At 34.1% G+C, this 20,159-nt stretch overlaps 1 non-coding gene and 1 pseudogene across 1 annotated transcript; both read left to right on the top strand.

Moving 5' to 3' along the window:
• LOC126004491 (ubiquitin carboxyl-terminal hydrolase 15-like) overlaps nucleotides 1–20,159 on the top strand; it is an 82,391-nt pseudogene that overhangs the window by 17,136 nt on the left and 45,096 nt on the right.
• On the top strand, nucleotides 5,582–5,688 carry LOC126005726 (U6 spliceosomal RNA). The gene has a single exon (XR_007494764.1). It is a non-coding gene; the product is annotated as a U6 spliceosomal RNA (small nuclear RNA).

The following is a 20,159-nucleotide window of genomic DNA, read 5'->3' as shown; positions in this document are numbered from 1 at the left end:
AGTGAAATAAGTCAGAGGGAGAGAGATAGACACAGAACAGTCTCACTCATCTATGGGTTTTAAGAAAAATGAAAGATATTTTTGCAATAATTCTCAGAGACAAAAGATATGAGGGCTGGAAGGTCCAGTTCATGACACAAAGCTCACCACAAAGAGTGGTGAGTGCAGTTAGAGAAATAACTACACTGACAACTATCATAATAATGTAAATGAATGAGGGAAGTAGAAAGCCTGTCTCAAATACAGGCGGGTGTGTGTGTGTGTGTGTGTGTGTGTGTGTGTGTGTGTGTGTGTGTGTGGAGGAGGGAGATTTGGGACATTGATGATGTGAAATGTTGCACTGGTGAAGGGGGGGGTGTTCTTTCGATGACTGAAACCCAACTACAATCATATTTGTAATCAAGGTTTAAATAAAGATATTAAAATATAAAAAGAACTGGAATTTCTAGGTCATAAGAAAGCTCTATATATTCAAATGTTTTTTTGAGAAATCTCTATACTGTTTTCTTAGGGAATTGAATCAAACAGCATTCCAACCAATTTGGATCTGAGTCCCATTTTTACTACCTTCTCAGCAATCCAGGTTGTTACCAGTCTTTTTGATATGTTTGATTCTCACTAATGTGATATGATAGCTCATTGTTGTATTAATTTACATTTCCCTGATAATAAGTGTTAATTTTTCATTACTTTTTCATATATCTACTGAATATTTGTCTCCTTTAGAAATATGTTTTGATGGGGCCGGGCGGTGGCGCTGGAGGTAAGGTGCCTGCCTTGCCTGCGCTAGCCTAGGACGGACCGCGGTTCCATCCCCCGGCGTCCCATATGGTCCCCCAAGAAGCCAGGAGCAACTTCTGAGCGCATAGCCAGGAGTAACCCCTGAGCGTCACAGGGTGTGGCCCAAAAACCAAAAAAAAAAAAAAAAAGAAAAAGAAATATGTTTTGATTATTCATTTCCTCTCTCCACTTTTTAATAGGGTTTTTGTTTTTTTTTCTTGTTGATCTTTGTGAATGATTTTATATCTTGGATTTTGATACTTTCTGTTATTGTTATATGAAATATTTTACAATATTTCCTTTTAGTTTTATGTAGCAGTATGGAATGTGTATATATTTAAACCACAGAGTCAAAAATATTGTAAGCCTGGGATCTAAACTACAATAATCAAACTCAAAAATACTTTTGGCAAGGAGGCAGACTCAAAGTATGGAACAGAGGGACAGTGGGTAAAAGGAAGTAAACACTGATGGTGAAGTACATGTTAGAAGATTCTTGAAACTCTATTATGAGCAGCTTTGTAAATCATACTTCCTAAATAAAATTTGTGTTAAAACATTTTATTTTTTCTATTTCCATAATCTGTTTTATACAGATGGTTAATACCACACCTAGAAACACATAGAGATGTTCAATAGGTACAAGCAAAACACATTGATCAACCTTTAATATTAGGAAAATTCATATCAAGATAATAAGATATCACTTGCAATTGTGATAGTGGTTATTATCCAAAATAAGAAATAAGTGTTAAAGAAGATGTGAGAAGAATATCTTTAACCAGTGTTGGCAGAAGTGTAAACTAGTACTTATGGAAAGCAGTATGAATTCCTCAGAAAAGTAAAAGTAGAAAATTCATATAGCTCAGTTATCCCACTTTTGAATATTGACCCTAAAAATTAAAATTCCTTTGTACAGATACATGTACACCTATGTTTATTGAAATGTAATTTTTAATAGTCAATTAATGAAAGCAATCTAAGGAGCCTATAATAAGAAAAATAAAATGTAGCATCTATATACAGTGGAATATCATTGTTCTATTTTTTAAAAGATGGAATCCTGCTATTTATGACAACATGGATGGACATAAAAGATATCCTGTATAGTAAAATAAATAAGGATAAACAAACTGTATACTATTTATATATGATATATAATAAAAAAACAAAAATAAACTTCTGTATTATAGACAATGTATTGATCATCACCAATGAAAAGAATAGTGGATAGTAGGATACCAGGGGTGAATCAGAACACAAATAATTATTCCTTTTGTTCATTTAAGTAAAGTAAGTATGCTATAACTCCAACCCTTTAATTTATATTTTTAAGTATAAGAAAAGTCATTGTCTTGTGGGAAACCAAATTTTTGTTGTATTTAGAAAGTTTTCATTGCATTTATGGTTTTGAAATTCTGAAACATGATTTATAATTTAATCTACTTTTGCTTTTCAAATTTGTAATATGGATATAGAATTGGAAAGATTCTAAAGAATTAAAATCTGTAGTTTCCTCTAAATCAGGGGTCTCAAACTCAATGTACCTGAGGGCCACAGAAGGCAAAGTCTGGGTGATCCTTGAGTGCAAAGTTAGTAGTAAGCCTTGAACATTGGGGGGTGTGACCCAAACAACTAAAACAAAACAAAACAAAAAAAGATTCCTCTAGGGCAGGGCCACAAAATGTTGTTAGGAGGGCTGTTTGCGGCCCACAGGCCGCGAGTTTGAGACCCCTGCTCTAAATGTAACTCTTATTACTTACACATTTATACATTCACAGTGTAAAATATCTTTGTGCACTTTTTCTACAATGATGATAATAACCAATGGAAGCCAATAACTAACTCTCAGATTATTATGACAATTAAAAATGTTCCTAGGTGGGAATGCTGTCTAGTTCAACCTTTATGGAAAGCGATATGGAGATTCCTCCAAAAACTGGAAATCGAGCTCCCATACGATCCAGCTATACCACTCCTAGGAATATACCCTAGGAACACAAAAATACAATACAAAAACCCCTTCCTTACACCTATATTCATTGCAGCTCTATTCACCATAGCAAGACTCTGGAAACAACCAAGATGCCCTTCAACAGACGAATGGCTAAAGAAACTGTGGTACATATACACAATGGAATATTATGCAGCTGTCAGGAGAGATGAAGTCATGAAATTTTCCTATACATGGATGTACATGGAATCTATTATGCTGAGTGAAATAAGTCAGAGAGAGAGAGAAAAACGCAGAATGGTCTCACTCATCTATGGGTTTTAAGAAAAATGAAAGACACCCTTGTAATAATAATTTTCAGACACAAAAGAGAAAAGAGCTGGAAGTTCCAGCTCACCTCAGGAAGCTCACCACAAAGAGTGATGAGTTTAGTTAGAGAAATAACTACATTTTGAACTGTCCTAATATTGAGAAGGTATGAGGGAAATGTAGAGCCTGTTTAGGGTACAGGCGGGGGTTGGGTGGGGAGGAGGGAGATTTGGGACTTGGGTGATGGGAATGTTGCACTGGTGATGGGTGGTGTTCCTTTTATGACTGAAACCCAAACACAATCATGTATGTAATCAAGGTGTTTAAATAAAAAAAAATTATGCATTAAAAAAAAATGTTCCTAGGTAATTGTTATTGCCTTACTTTCTTATTTTGTTTTGAGGGATTTGGGATATACCTGGATATACACATAGCTTACTTCAGGCTCTGTGCTCAGAGATCACCCTTAGTAATATTAGGGGGTCATTAACCTATTTCAACATCTACTAATCATACACACACAGATATAAATGCATCACACACACCAAACCTCTAATGAAATTATTTTCCAATGTCAAAAAGTGGCAAGTATAGGCCTGGGGTCTATATTTCTAGATTATTAGTTCAGGTTTCTTCTGATTCTAACTAGCCCCAAATATTATAATACATATGCTTAAATTTTAAAATGGGTTTTTCAAACTGTTTGTGTATATAGGAATATATATATTTAATTTAGTAAATGCTGCATGAGGAATTACTAACATAATGGAAAAGGAAAAAAATGATCCATTTTATGCTGCCTCAAAAGAAACTCAATAACTCTGGTAATTTTCCTTTCAGTACATTCCATTGTAACAAGAGTTCTAAGGAAGCAAAAATTCAGAATATTTAGGGTTCCATTTCCCCAAGTATTAGTGTAATGCACAATCTCTGTTCATTTAAACTCAGCTATTATTGGAAATAAGTTGACACCTAGAGAAATATTACAGACTAATAAATCTCACTGCAATAATAAATAATAAATAATAATAATAAATCTCACTCTTTAGCTACTGTGCTAAATATACATATATTGCATATAATATTGTATATAATATAATAATTGCATATAATACAAGTATTAAATTGTATTAACTTGTACTAACAAGTTAACTTGTATTAACTTGTATTAACAATTTTAGATCTGAGCTAGAGAGATAATACTGGGGTAAGGGCACTTGCTTTGCATGAGGTGAACTCCAGTTTAATCTAGGTACCACATGCGTCCCCCTCAAGCACCAACAAGAGTTACCTGTACACACAGAGCCAGGAGTAAGCCCTGAACATCACTAGGTGTGTCCCCCTCTAAAATATTCTAGTTCTTAAAGGTATAACACTCACCTCCATCTCCAAATGCCTATTGTGCTATATGTAGCTTCTATTTTTAGAAATTATATATTCATTTTTGTATTCACTGTTATAGCTATACACACAGAGCACAAGCCCTACTTTCCCCCAAACAGTGACTTTTCTCTCCTTTCCTCTTTCTTTCACCCATCACTAAAGACCCATTTAGTCTTGATTAGCATTAGATAGGTACTTTTGTCTGTTAAGTAAGAATTAGATAAGTACTGTTAACTAAGTCTGTCCTTCCCTCCCCCCAGGTGGATTGAGTCTGATCAATAAGGAGGACAGTCAGGCTCAGTCCATGGGGCTGGAAGCCCCCTGATCTTATGCATTTCTTCCTTATGCCTGTCTTGTTTTCTTAATCCTTGCATCACCCCTGCTTCAGACCCATTTACCCAGGGGGTTGGATTAAGACAAGTGAAGCCTCTAAAGCTGTAAAAGTCGCAATTGTGTTAATAGAACTTTTATATACATCTCTGTTAACATCACAGAGCTCTCAACTATTATGTCTATACATTTACTATGTCTATACATTTACTTCTCATCAGCAGACCCAAAAGAGCTAATTTACTCAACTTCAAAGTCCTCAAGAGCATGAGAATTTATGAGGGACAGAGTTAAAGAATCTATGGAGATTTCTTGGTGGGAGAGGAACACACTCAGGAGTGTTCAGGGCTTATTTCTGGTTCTGTTTTCTGGATTCAGTCCTAGAGTTGCACAGGTATATATTGTATATATATATATATATATATAAAGTATATATTGTACTAGTATTAAGCCAATTATCAAAGCAAGTGCCTTCCCACCTGTGCTATTTCTCCAACCTTTCTGTAGATATTTTAATAAACCAAAAGACAGTGTTAACTCCATAAATTCATAATAGAATATCACACTTGTTTCTATTTCTCTTGAACTAAAAAGAACTTAGTAGTAAAAAATAGAACTTAGTAGTATTAAACACAAAGAAAGATGTTCATATTTTGAATCACAAACATATAAGTAAAGCTACCATTAGTCACATATAAAAAATGTTAGCATAGAAGAGACCTTGTATTGGAAAACAACTCAAATGTTCAATAAATAAAGAGGTTGTAATATATATATAATGATACATATGTGTTTTATATATATCAGATTAACTACTATGCAGTCATGCTTGCTTCGGCAGCACATATACTAAAATTGGAACTATACAGAGAAGATTAGCATGGCCCCTGTGCAAGGATGACACGCAAATTCGTGAAGCGTTCCATATTTAAAAAAAAACACTATGCAGTCAAAACAAATCATGAATTTTAATGCAATATGGAAGGAACTAGATTGTTATCATAATTAATAATTATGTCAGAGTAAAACAAAAATTTATGATCTTGATCTGCAGAGAAGCAAAATGAGAGCATCAAACAATTCCTTGATCCTGGATCATAGACCTAAAAATACCAGCCAAAAAATTAAACTGGCACTACTAAAGCAGGCATGGTACAGCAATACTGTTAATATAAAACAACATAGTACTACTGTACTATTGTAAAAAAAAATTAAAAGGAGAGAGTCCTGTCTTCTGAGAGAAATTCCAATGCCTAAGAAAAGGAAGTGGCGGATAAACATCAAGTGACATCAAGGTAGTAATATACATGTAGGGAAATGATATCCTATATTCCTTTATTTCTCATTTGACAAATTTCTCTCTCTCATTTGGTCTTGCTCACTCAATTCCATATGTATTAAAAGTAAGGCAAACTGGATTTTTTTCTCACAGTTATATTTGTTTCACTTAAAAGTGTCATTCTTAGTTTTGTTTGTTTTTGTTTCATTTTGCTTGGGGACTAAATTTAGCTGTGTTCAGGGTTTACTCTTGGCTCTATACTTAAATATAACTCCTGATGGGTTAAGGGGACCATATGGGGTGCTAGGGATGAAACCCAGGCCAACCTGGGTTGGCCATGGGCAAGACAAGCAATGTATCCTCTGTACTATCAGCTAATTCCGGTGTTATTTTTGTTTAATATCCAAAATATAACTAATGTGAAAGTATAGCCCTAATCTCCCTTCCATTAATGCATAACAAAACAAAAATTGGATACTTAAAATATCTCTATCATTGTTATAGTTACATATACAATATAGACTTTTAAATTTGGATTTTTTTCTAAAAACTGTGAAATTCCAATGAGTAAATTGACTATATGTCACACACATATATATATTTGGTTTTTGGGCCACACCCAGTGACGCTGGATATGCACTCAGAAATCTCTCCTGGAGTAGATCAAACCTTGGTCTGTTCTAGGTCAGCGTCTGCAAGGCAATTGTCCTACCACTTACGCCAATAAATTATAACAAGAACAAAAAATACTTAATTTCAGTAATCCACCTAGGAAGAGACAGTTAATCAAAATATTTAGGTTCTTAATTGTTTAGTATATATCTATATTTACTTTACTAAACATTCATCAGTAGCAGATAAAAATTATTACATTAAATATGTATCAAGGTTTAATAAAAGAGATGTTTTACATGAAAATCATTTTGCAATAACTTGTACCAATTCTGAGAAATTGTGATGCATTTAATTTATATACCACATTTTGATAAAATTTATTTCAAAGCGTCTTTGTCTTATGGGAATAATGCATTATTATAATAATTAAAATCCCATTACCACTTCTTATCTTAACCCTATTAGATCTAAATTAAACATAAATTCCTACAGTATGGTAGTGTCAAAATCCAAATTCTTCCTGCAATATTAAATAATCATTTTTATGTTATATGTAATGTATTATATATCAAAAGTCAAAATCCTCACAAAAATAAAAAACTGCATGTACAATATAATTTGTTGACAGTTAATATAAAAGAATCTAAAAGATTTACCTCCATAGATATTTTTAACTATACTCACATTGTTTATTTCCTTTGCCTTCAATATCTTCTTCACTCCTAATTTTGCCAAGATAAAAATACTCAGTTTTGTTTTCTTTACCCAGCCCCAAATTTTCCCCATGGGCCCCTTTAAAGAATTTGTTATTCCTTTTGGCACAGACAATTGCCAGAAAAATATTGGCCTAATTGGCAAGTTTTGTACAGTCCTCTCCTCCTACAATAAGCTCGCTAACAATCTCAGATAAACATAAAACTTCCAGTATTCATAGAGTATATCACTACTGACACTGCACTAAAACTTTCACGTATTAATTCTGTATCATTATAACAAGTGTTTAAAATAAATTTTAATATTCCTTCATTTTATGGTTGAAAAGCTGAGGATCAGAGACTTAAGAAAAATACTCAAATAGGATGTAACAGAGCTCAAACTTGAACCTAAACATGAGCTAGCACCAGAAACAAGGTTATTTACAATTCATATTGGTAATAATTTTTAAATAATGCTTAATTATGCAGTATGGAACCTCATGAAATAGGATAAAATAATATACTTGCTGTCTACAAGCAATTTTAATATGGTTTCTTGTCTTTATTTCCCAGTAAATAATTATCAGACCACTTAGCTTTTAATTAAAGTTATTAAAATATTCTTTTATAACGATGACCATAAATTAGTGCTTCCAGGCTATAATAATGACAATGTCTCATTAGTACTAACTTAAAAACTTCTTTTAGAGCCCAAAAGTGTTCAAGCAGGATATAAATTGAATCTATGTGTGTGCTTATGAACCATGTTAAAAACTGTTCTCCAATTGGGCCTTTGGAAGGTGATTGGGTCATGATGATAAAGGGGTTACTATATTACACTGCATTGAGTTTTTGTTTTATTTTCAGTAAAATTAACACAATTAAAAGCTTCACATATAGTGTCATTTTACATTTTCCAAAAAAGTCATGAAGTTTATGACAATTGTGTGGTGAAATATCAAATCTGTCATTATTAATGAGACCCTAGTTTTCTCCATTATTCCTGTTCTATGCAGCCACAGAGGAGACAGTCAGTTATAGAACCAGAAAGTCGGTGCTCACCAGACACTGAACTTACCAACATCATTATATTAAACTTCCAACCTTTCAAGATGTAAAATAAACATTAAGCAAAGCACCCAGTTGATGGTATGTTTGTTTTATAAGCCTACACGGACTAAGAGAGTACATTATTTTTTCCATCAATTATAAGTTTATTTATGGCATTAAAAATTGTGGCACTATGAAAAAGTGTCTAATTTATTTTGTCAGTTGTCATGGATTAATGTGTACCCCATACATTAAAAGTTAAAGCTTGGGGCCAGGCGGTGGCGCTGGAGGTAAGGTGCCTGCCTTACCTGCACTAGCCTTGGACGGACCGTGGTTCGAACCCCCAGCGTCCCATATGGTCCCCCAAGCCAGGAGCCACTTCTGAGCGCATAGCCAGGAGTAACCTCTGAGCGTCACCGGGTGTGGCCCAAAAAAAAAAAGTTAAAGCTTTAATAAATAGTTAAGATAATGTGAATTAATTTAGCTACTGGTTTACTGATTGTACATGTTGTGTTCCATGATCCTAATTTTAATCAAAAGGAGAGATAGCACAGCGGCGTTTGCCTTGCAAGCAGCTGATCCAGGACCAAAGGTGGTTGGTTCGAATCCTAGTGTCCCATATGGTCCCCCGTGCCTGCCAGGAGGTATTTCTGAGCAGACAGCCAGGAGTGACCCCTGAGCACTGCCGGGTGTGGCTCAAAAAACAAAAACAAAAAAACAAAAACAAACAAAAAAAAGGTGAATGTTTCTTAAAAGCAAACAAGAATACTCTGATATACAGAACCACATATCTGTGAGAATACAACAATCAAGGAAAATTTTTAAGACATCAGTATTTATGGGTTTCTTGGTACTTTTGCAAAACTCAAGGAAACATGTAGTAAAATTAAAGAAAAAATTTCTCTTGCTCTTCCAACTTGTACGAAGGAACCTTATTGTGGTTCCATGACAATTTATTCTCATTGTCTTTGCAAAGGAATAAAACTTCCCTTTTCCAATTCCATACATCTGCTCAGACCAAAACTACATAATTTCATGCTCTTAGAGAGATTTTTTTTTAAGCAGCATCATCACCATCCAAAAAAATAAAAAAGCAGGAAAGAGTAGTTTTGAAAGATGGTTGGCCTGGGTAACAAAAAAAAATACTGTAATTGCAAATCACAAAAAATCAATGTGATATGGGCAGTCTTTGTCTAGTTTATACCTCAGCTTCCATATCTGTAAAATGCAATACATGAATTAAAATGGAGATGCATTCTAAATAGCTTCCATCTTTCTTTTCTTTCTTTCTTTCTTTCTTTCTTTCTTTCTTTCTTTCTTTCTTTCTTTCTTTCTTTCTTTCTTTCTTTCTTTCTTTCTTTCTTTCTTTCTTTCTTTCTTTCTTTCTTTCTTTCTTTCTTTCTTTCTTTCTTTCTTTTTTTTTGGTTTTTGGGCCACACCCAGTGAAGCTCAGGGGTTACTCCTGGCTATGTGCTCAAAATCACTCCTGGTTTGGGGACAATATGGAATGCAGGGATCGAACCAACGTCCATCTGGATCGGCCGCATGCAAGGCAAATGCCCTTCCACTGTGCTATTATTCTGGCTCCATCAATAAAATATATATATATTTTAAAGTTTAGAATAGAAAATTCTAGCCCCAGCAAAATCAAATTCTCTTAAGTTCTTTTATGTGGTATGAAGCCAGAAAAAAGGTGAATATCATTTCTAGCGTCTTCAAGTTTTCTAAACATGTATTATGAATAATTAAAAGCTTGCAATAATCTCTCCAAATAATTGAAGTACAAACCACTAGTTGTGACCTGTGAGCAATTTAGTACTTTCTCCTACATAAACATCAACAGTAATAATACTCTACTCTTACAGAGATACAAAGCTCACATTAATATAACAGAAAATATTAAAAAATAATAACAGAAAATATTAAAACAAATATTCAGTAAAAGTTAAATATGAATACTCATAATCAAAAAACTGGCACTAACTTGTGATATTCAAATCTGCACAGTACTCAGAACAAGAGGAAATGAAAAAAATATATATAGATTCAGTATCTGAGCATGGAGCCCACAGTGACTGGTTGTTTTTAATTTCCTCCTGTGATTTTGATATGCAGTCAAGTTTGTAAACTACTGTTATAAACAATAAATGTTATGAGTTCTGAACACAGAGGGACCTCTGTGCTCTAAATTAGTCTGAGAAAGCTAATAATAATATTTATTATTGAAATTGATTCATAATTTTTCTTTATCAGTCAGTAATTGTTCAAACAAAACTGACAGTGGAAATCCCTTAGGGGTATGATAATCAAGTCAAACTTTTTATACAGTAAGTGAATTGCATTCAAATAGACTCACATATTCTCTCTTCAATCTCAAAACAATAATAATTACTCCTTTTATTTGTAATATTTTCTAGTCTCTTTGAGCTTCCTGTGAATTTTTTGAAACTTACTTATATTATCCCCATTTTAAAACCAGAAAATTAAAGCACAGGGATAATTATTACAAAACTATACACACAAAAAATATAAATAAGTAAAATAAATTTAATAATAATTCAAAAAATGAAGCAAATGAAAGCATTTCACACAGGTTATACAAATGGTTGTGGTAGGAAGCTAGAGGACCAAGAAAGACAGACATACCTGAATATTATGCAACGTAAATTTTCCAGTGAGTAGCTTCTCAAAGGCTACGACATTGAAGATTTCCAATTAGTGGGACCAAGAGCTTTGAAGGACAATTTAAAGAGCATAGATGCTCTTTATTCATTTTTATTAAATTTGGTATCATGAAAACAGCTATTTTGAAGGTTGATCAGAATATGGTATAATGTATATCTTCTTATTTGTTCTAAGATAAAACTAAAGACTCAACACTTTTATATCTGTGAAGAGTGAAGGGGTAAGGATCTATTTCACTCTGTGTTTTTTGCTGGGAAATATATGAACCCTCTAAAGTTTGACATAATGGGTTTCTTACAAGACTATCACTGAACCAAAAGATCTATATTTTTATTTCATTTACTGGTAAATAATAAAACAATATATCTAGGAATTACAGTTTTTGTTTTATAAAGTAGATATTAAAACACCTATGTTGCACATTTGCTATAAAATAAAAGTAATTGTGTTCCTAATTCTATTTTTAGTACATAGTAAGTAATACACAATAAGTAGAACTCATTATTTTTTTATAGACAAGGCAATTCTACCCTTTGAGACTATCTCAACTGACCTTTGTTTTGCTGGCACCTTTGATTTAATCATACTGATGTTCAGAGATGAGGCTCTAAACTTTTTTAAGGAAATAAAAGCTACCATTTTTTTAAAGTTTACCTTCTATTTTCAAATACAAGAGGTTAGTACCACCAACTACCTAGAATAAAATAAATCTAATGATTTCCTTATCATTTTTCTAAACTGCTGTGATTTTCCCTTTCCACACAACTACTCTAGTCTTTTAAGGACTTGAAGTGTTTGTACTTGCACTTCAGGAATGGAGGAGACTAGCAAAATTCTCCACAATAACATTATTGTTATTACCCGAAGTCCAGTTTCAATTTAGGCATAACTCATGCTAAGCTACCTTGAGCCTTCTTTATAAGGATTTTTAGGAATATGAAATTCTTGCACCTACATTAAAGACTTTTGATGTTAAACCATAAGTGCTCAGGGAGTGTGGGAATCACTCCCGGTGTGCTTTGGAGACTATATAAAATACCAGGGATCAAACCCAGGTCAGCTGCATCCAAGGCAAGAGCCCTACCTGCTAGTACTACTGTTCAAACTCCAGGTCACAGTAGTTTCTAAAGTTAAACTTTACCAAAGTCATGCTAATTAAATCTCTTATAAAGCTACTAGCCTGAAGTCTTGATGGCATAAAATTGACCACCTATTACTGTCAATGGATTGGTTTGATTCCTCATCATTGAAATTCCTAGAGAATTTGACTATTCATTGGCATTGAATAACTGTGAATCTAGGGTCAATCTCATAATAGTATTGAGTTGAACAGTAAAATTAGAGGAAAAGCTGATCGAATTCTCCATATGTACACACAAAGAAATCCTTTAGAAAGTTAAGCAAAGCACATATGACTAGAGTGTCCATGAAATGCATACATCATATTGCTTTAAATAATTGTTTTAAATAAAATAATGAACCTAATATATCATAACTAGGACTATGAACTGCTTGAAACTTAAATGATATCCTTCCATGTGACGCTTTCAGTAAGTTTTTGCTTCCCAAAATTATTGGATTTTCTTAAAAATTAATTATTACCTTTCCCATTTAACCAGGTATATAGCAAACAGTATAAAAGATATATAAGGGGAATACAAAAAGGCACCAGTAAAGAGAAGGACAAACCCAACAATCTAGCCAGAAAAGTGAGGTCTTTAATAACTAGCAATGCCCTGACTTTGACTCAAAATAAAGGAACATAAGAATGTAAAATATCTTACAAATTAGCTATTCTCCAGAGAATGAAATTATATTTTGAATGAAACTATAATTCTCCAGAGGACAACAGTCAGATCTAAGATGTAAAATGTGGGGCCAGAGAGTTATATGTATAGGGTGCTTGCCTTGTACATAGCTGACTTGGATTTGATACCTGGCATCCCTGAAGCATGGTCAGGAATGATCCAGAAAAAAATCTCTGAGCAACATAGGATATAGACCAACCCCACACACACACACACACACAAATATGCGGAATGATTCCAGTAGTCAGAGCAAAAACGGTAACTAGAGAACAGAGTCAACAAAACCTATTTAGAATAACGAGAGATACCAGTTTTCCATATGAAAATGTCTAAAGGATCAAAATGTAAATTAAAATATATAACTTGCAACATTTGTTTCACAAATATTAATTATATTGCACACAAAGTATGTGGCAAGTAAATTTGGGGAAATGGATTATGCTAGGGGCTTATTACTGGCTATGTGCTTTGGGATCACTCCTCATGGGGTTCCTGGGAATATATGCAGTGTCAGGGATGGGACCTGAGTAGAACATTTGCAAGATAAACACCCTATATACTGTACTATATTTCCAATCCAGAGATAAGTAGTTACCATATAATCCCTTTTCCTAAAAATTACCATATTAAGGGCTTGAGCAATAGCACAATTTGCTCACCCAATATGGTTCCCAAGCACCACCAAGAATGATTCCTGAGCACAAAGCCAGGAGTACTCCCCCTGAGTATCCCCAGATGTGGCAAAAAAATCAACAAACAAACAAGCAAACAAAAATAAGTACCTTGCTAGGTATTGTTTATTTATTATGGATAAATCTAAGATAATCAATAACATCTTTTGGGGGGGTTGGGCCACACCTGGTTACTTCTGAGTTATTCTGGGGTTACTCCTGACTATGTGCTCAGATTTCGCTCCTGGCTTGAGGGACCACATGGGACACTGGGGATCAAACCAAGGTCCGTCCTGGATCAACCACGTGAAAGGCAAAGGTTTTATCGGTGCGCCATTGCTTCGACACCTTTTCTTTCTTTCTTTCTCTCTTTCTTTTTTAACATCTTTACTAAGTATAAAATGTACATGTAAAACTGAATAATCCTAATTTTTTAACCTCTGCACCCACCTTCTATATTTCAAAAGAGAGATTAAAATTTGCTAAAAGGGTAGATTTTATTATATTTTTTAGCACATAACAAAATGACAGTAATATCGATAGAAATTTAAAAGGGAATAGGAGGAAATTAGGAGATAACACCTGTGCTTATTGCCTTGATGGAGGAATTCTGAAACCATCTCTGTATAAAAAAAATACATTTCTTTATAAAAAAAAAGGTCACTTACACAACCCCCAAAATAAATTAAATTCTAAATAAAGATATTTTAATATTAAGGAAAATGTTTGGTTAAAATGTTAAGTGAGGAAAGGTGATGGTGCATTATATATATGCATATGGAATGTTAACAGTGTTGAATTTTATTAAAGGCTACATACTAATAAGACAGAAAAAATGTAATTAAATTTTAATAGTCAAGATTAATAATTGACTCTTAAAGGTTACTTTAAATGCTCATCTTATTTGATGTCCCTCTCAATTTGACCCTGAGGTCTTTTTCTTGCTACACTCATTTTTCTTGAACAGTCATCTTTATTCAATTATGCTATCAATCAATGTACATTATTTAAGTAACTTCATGGATGAAGCACCTGCTTAGACAATGGATATATGAAGAGAGAAATGAGATGAGCATAATCTCTGTCCTGACCGACTATGCCAAGAAAAAAACATTTAAGGAGAGTGCTAAGGGTCAACAGGCTCTGCACTATGTGAAGAGAGCACCTAAATTTCATAAAATAAGGGAGAACTCTTGAGCACCATTTCACTGACCAGTGCCAGTTCACCAATATCGAAATATTGAAAACCATTATAATTTCTACTACATTTATAACTGCCCCTCTACTGACCAGAAGTAAGACAAATCCTTGTTCACAAGTGTGTAAGATTGAAGAATGCTGTGAAGATGAAACTTTTAAACTGAAATGGAAGCATAAGGAGTTAGCTTTAAAAAGAAATAAGAAAGAATGCATACATGGAGAAAAAGAGTATTGAAGCATTTCATTTGCCTCTACTGACTACTATGTATGTATGATATTGATAGTTTCTAAATTGTTTGTCCTTCTGTCTGCCTTTTAATTTCTACCCAGAAAAAATTTCCATCTTCTTCAAAAATTAATTATCTACCCATCTATAATTATATTCTGAATTTCCAATTTTTAATTTTATTTTACATTCTATCTTTGTCTTTCCTCCATCATAAAACAAGTTCCTTGTCTACAATTCTCCAAAATAATAATCTTTACTGATAAGTGTTTACTCCTCTTCAGATGCCTCCACTTATCACACTCCAAGGAAAATGTCTGATTGTAAAACAAGATGTAATCATATGTTGTGATAAAATACTCAAATACTCAAAATACTATAGTAATCATGTTGCAATAAACTATGATATGGAACCAGACCAGCTTTTAAACTTTCTGAAATTTTTGTTTGAAATTACATACCTTTTAATTATATACATATACATTTCTATATATAATAATTCCATGTAGACTATCATTATTAGACAGTGACAGGACTCAAATCTATCTTTATAGTAACTTGCTTAATATGCCATGATAAACACTTAATTCCTGCAACAACCAAATAATTGTTATATCTCAATCTATATAGATAGAGGAAACGAGGTATTAAGAAATCTTTCTCGGGACCTGAGAGATAGCATGGATGTAAGGTGTTTGTCTTTCATGCAGAAGGAGAGTGGTTCAAATCCCGGCATCCCATCTGGTCCCCCGTGCCTGCCAGGGGTGATTTCTGAGCATAGAGCCATGAGTAACCTCTGAGTGCTGCCAGGTGTGACCCAAAAACAAAAAAAAAAATCTTTCCCACTACATCAAAATATAAAGTTTCTCTAAAGCAAAAAATATAAAACAAGAGCTAAAACTAAAAACCAGTTGATTTAATGAGAGAAAATATTTTCACTCAACATATCAGTTTAAGTGTTGATATCTAGGATATAATGTACTCACAAAGGCTAACCCCACAAAATTGTAAAACCCCATTAAAAATGGGGAGAAAAAATGAATAAAAACCTCTCTAAGGAAAACCAAGAAATAACGAACAGGTACATGAAAAATATGCTCATCACTTTTCATTAGAGAAATACAAATCAAAATGACAATAAGATATTATCTTACACCAGTGAGGCTGGCATATATCAAAAATACTGGTAACAGTTTGTGTTGGTGAACATGGGGTGAGAAAAAGCTTTCATCCACTGCTGTTGAGAATGCTGCCTTATCTAACCCCTATGCAAACTACTATGGAGGGTTCTCAGTAAACTCATAATCAAATTGCCATATGACCCAGCAATCTCACTTTTGAGCATCTATCACCAGAGCAAAAAAAAAGCTCATCCAAAAGGTATGTATAACACTATTTATCTCAGCACTCAGTACAATAGCTATCAACTTAGATGTGCAACAACATACAAATGAATAATGAAGATGTGGTTCATGTATACAATGGAATACTATGTAGCTGTAAGGAATGATGCAATCATGCAATTTGCTGCAACATGGATGGAACTGGAAGATATATATTAAATGAAGTAAGCCAGAAGAAGGATAAATACAAAATGATATCTCTTATATGTGGTATTTAGAATAACTGCATAAAAATATGCAATGGTTTAAATGGGGTCGTCAAGAATATCCTAGGCCCCAGACTATAGTGTGGAGAAGGAAAAATAATTGAGTGAGGGAAGAAAAAGACACATGAAATGATGGGAGACCGCGGATAAGTGGTCTCAGCTACATTGGTGATGTTAAGAAAGGACAGAACTGGAGTGGACCCCAAACCACCAGCAGCACCCAGATGTACATCACCCTTAAGAGTGGAGTCTCTACCCCTACAGTAGGTGAGAGGATTCGCCCGAATGGTGGAGCCTGCTCCTTGCCCCAGCATGTACATGAATGCAGGTGAGTGGACCCTTCCCTTAACCACCAGCATCCCCCACTGTGCATTGCCAGAAAGAGTGGAGGCCCCTCCCCTAACAATGGAGCACAGCACATCGACATTAAGTGAGCAAACCTTGCACCAAGGGCCAAGCCTGCTCTGTGCTAGTAGGGCAAACATAAATGTGTTGAGTGAACCCTGCCCCGAAGAGTAGAGCAAGAAAAGCACGGCCTCTACTGTGCATGTCTCTGGTCAATGATGCTCACCATAATATGTAGAAAACACCATACTATAAGGATGACAAGAAACAAAAGAGGACACAAGGAAATGGCGACACATACCCTGTTCATGGATTGGGAGGATTAACATCATTAAAATAGTAACATTGGGGCCTGAGCTATAGCACAACAGCAGGGCAATTGCCTTGCAAGCGGCAATTGGGATGGACCTGGATTTGGTTCCCGGCATCCCATATGGCATCCCCTGAGCATGTCAGGCACAATTTCTGAGTGCAGATCCAGCCAGGAGTAACCCCTGAGCACCGCCGGGTGTGGCCCCCAAAAACAAAAAATAAATAAAAATAAATCTTTTTTAAATGGCAGTACTCCCAAAGCATTGTACATATTTAATGCAATTCTTCTAAGGATACCCATGACATTCTTCAAAGAAGTGGATCAAACACTCCTTAAATTCATTTGGACCAATAAACACCCATGAATAGCTAATGAAACCCTTAGAGAAAAAAAGATAGAAAGTATTGTTTTCCCCAACTTTAAATTGTATTACAAAGCAATAGTCACTAAAAAGCATGGTATTGGAATAAAGACAGACCCTCAGATCAATGTAATAGATGAGTATTCAGAGAATGTTCCCTAGACATACAATCAATTAATCTTTGTTAAAGGGGCATATATAAATATTGGTGAGAGCATATGGACATTGAAACCCTTGTATATTGGAGGGAATACAAAATGGCAAAAATGCTATGGAAAATAATAATAGTTCCTCAAAAATTAAATATACAAAAATTAGAAAATAATGCACCACCTCTATTTTAAGAAATAACACCAACAGTGTTTTGAAGAGAGCCCTGATATTTATCTACCACTATTCATAGTACCATTATTTACCTTAGCTAAAGATGTAAATAGCCCATCTTTGTCAACAGATAAAAATATGTTATGCTTATAGAATGGAATTTTAATCCTAAAAAGGAATGTAATTATAATATATGCTACACCCTTAATGAAACTTAAAAACACTATGCTAAGTGAAATAAGACAGAAAACTAAAAAAAAAAAAAGGTCTACGGTTCCACTTGGATAAGTTACCTAGAGGTGCTGACTTCATAGACACAAATTGGAGTTTTACTAGTTGTTGAGGATTGAGGTGGAGAAGTAGGGGTTATTATTTAAATGATAGTTTCAGTTTGGCATGATGAAAAATTATAGATATGAATAGCCTTTCTAAAAAACAATATGGAGATTCCTCAAAAAATTGGAAATTGAGCTCCCATAAGATCCAGCTATTGAATTTCTATGAATATACCCTAAACACACACACACACACACACACACACACACACACACACATAAATGGCCTCTGCACACTTATATTCATTGCAGCACTATTTACAATAGTCAGAATCTGTAAAGAACATATATGCCCAACAACAGATGAGTGGCTAAAGAAACAATGGTACATATACATAATGGAATATATGCAGTTGTCAGAAAAAATGAAGTCATGAAATTTTCCTATACATCAATTAAAATGGGAACTATTATGCTGAGTTAAATAAGTCAGAGGAAGAGAGAGAAAGATAGATATTGAAAAGCCTCATTCATCTGTGGGATTTAAAAATAATAAAAAACAGTATGGATATAAATAGTAATAATTATTAAACATCACTGTGAATATACTTAATGACACTAAACTTTATTCTTCAAATTATTAATATGGTAAATTATATCACAATTATTTTTAAAAAGAATAAAAATCTAATATGGCAATATTTTCAAAGAGTGAAATAAAACATATGTACTGTCAGAACCTGGGAGAAATTTCTGGCAGAAAATATAACTGTGAAGCAAAGAGTATATTATAATATGAATGCCTATTCATATCACCCTGGAATTACCCACTAAGAACCCCTGTGTTTCTCTATCTATTGCTAACAATGGGATCATGCACTAGGATGTAGGCCTCAGCCAGTATTATATATGAATAAATACTTCAGCTTCATTGCTTTTGTGAAAGTAACTGTAAGATATGTTCTTCCTGTATCCCAGAGGTTATTGGTAAGTTTAGGATAGTCGCATGTTGCAGTACCCTGTTTGACAATACACTATTAATTTCTCTCTCTTCCTCCTTCCCCTTCCAAAGTTCCTTTGAATCATCTCCCAAATATATTCTTTTCAGTCAAGTCCTTTACTTAGGGTCTCCTTCTGGATGAATAAAAGCTCAAGGCTCTTGTGAAAGTATCCCAGCAGAAACAACACAGACAGGAAAATATTAACAAAGAAAGGTTACTTGAACATCCAAAAGGAGCATGTCTGGAGAAAATTTTTTTCTTTCTTTTTTTTTATTTAACCAACTTTATTACATACATGATTGTATTTGGGTTTCAGTCACGTAAAGAACACCACCCATCACCAGTGCAACATTCCCATCACCAATGTCCAAAATCTCCCTCCTCCACACCCAACCCCCACCTGTACTCTAGACAGGCTTTCTATTTCCCTCATACATTCTCATTATTAGGATAGTTCAAAATTTAGTTATTTCTCTAAATAAACTCATCCCTGTTTGTGGTGAGCTTCATGAGGTGAGCTGTAACTTCCAGCTTTTTTCTCATTTTGTGCCTGAAAATTATTACTGCAAGAATATCTTTCATTTTTCTTAAAACCCATAGATGAGTGAGACCGTTCTGTGTTTTTCTTTCTCTCTCTGACTTATTTCACTCAGCATAATAGATTCCATGTACATCCATGTATAGGAAAATTTTATGACTTCATCTCTCCTGACAGCTGCATAATATTCCATTGTGTATTTGTACCACAGTTTCTTTAGCCATTCATCTGTTGAAGGGTATCTAGGCTGTTTCCAGAGTATTGCTATGGTAAATAGTGCTGCAATGAATATAGGTGTAAGGAAGGGATTTTTGTATTGTGTTTTTGTGTTCCTAGGATATATTCCTAGGAGTGGTATAGCTGGGTCATATGGGAGCTCGATTTCCAGTTTTTGGAGAAATCTGTCTG

Source organism: Suncus etruscus, chromosome 3, assembly GCF_024139225.1.
Source record: "Suncus etruscus isolate mSunEtr1 chromosome 3, mSunEtr1.pri.cur, whole genome shotgun sequence".
Taxonomy (NCBI): Eukaryota; Metazoa; Chordata; class Mammalia; order Eulipotyphla; family Soricidae; genus Suncus; species Suncus etruscus.
This window is presented reverse-complemented; position numbering and strand designations above follow the sequence as displayed.